This window comes from Macrobrachium rosenbergii, chromosome 49, assembly GCF_040412425.1.
Source record: "Macrobrachium rosenbergii isolate ZJJX-2024 chromosome 49, ASM4041242v1, whole genome shotgun sequence".
NCBI lineage: Eukaryota > Metazoa > Arthropoda > Malacostraca > Decapoda > Palaemonidae > Macrobrachium > Macrobrachium rosenbergii.
The window spans coordinates 18,593,606-18,593,912 of record NC_089789.1 but is presented as its reverse complement, the minus strand read 5'-3'; positions in this window follow the sequence as shown (position 1 = coordinate 18,593,912).

Genomic DNA, 307 nt, shown 5'->3' with positions numbered 1-307 from the left:
GCAACCACTGGCGAGGCGTAAGAACCCGTAAGTTTCATGCCTACTTCGTATGTGAATTAGGTTATGCATTGCATATTAGATCCCATTCTTGCATATACTGCAGAGGCAACCTCTGGCGCGGCGTAAAAACCCATAAGTTTCATGCCTTTTATATAAGCAAAATATGGGTTATGCAATGCATATTGGATCAAATTCTTGCATATACTCTAGTGGCAACCTCTGGCGCGGCATAAAAACCCGTAAGTTTCATGCCTTTTATATATGCAAAATATGGGTTATGCAATGCATATTGGATCAAATTCTTGCA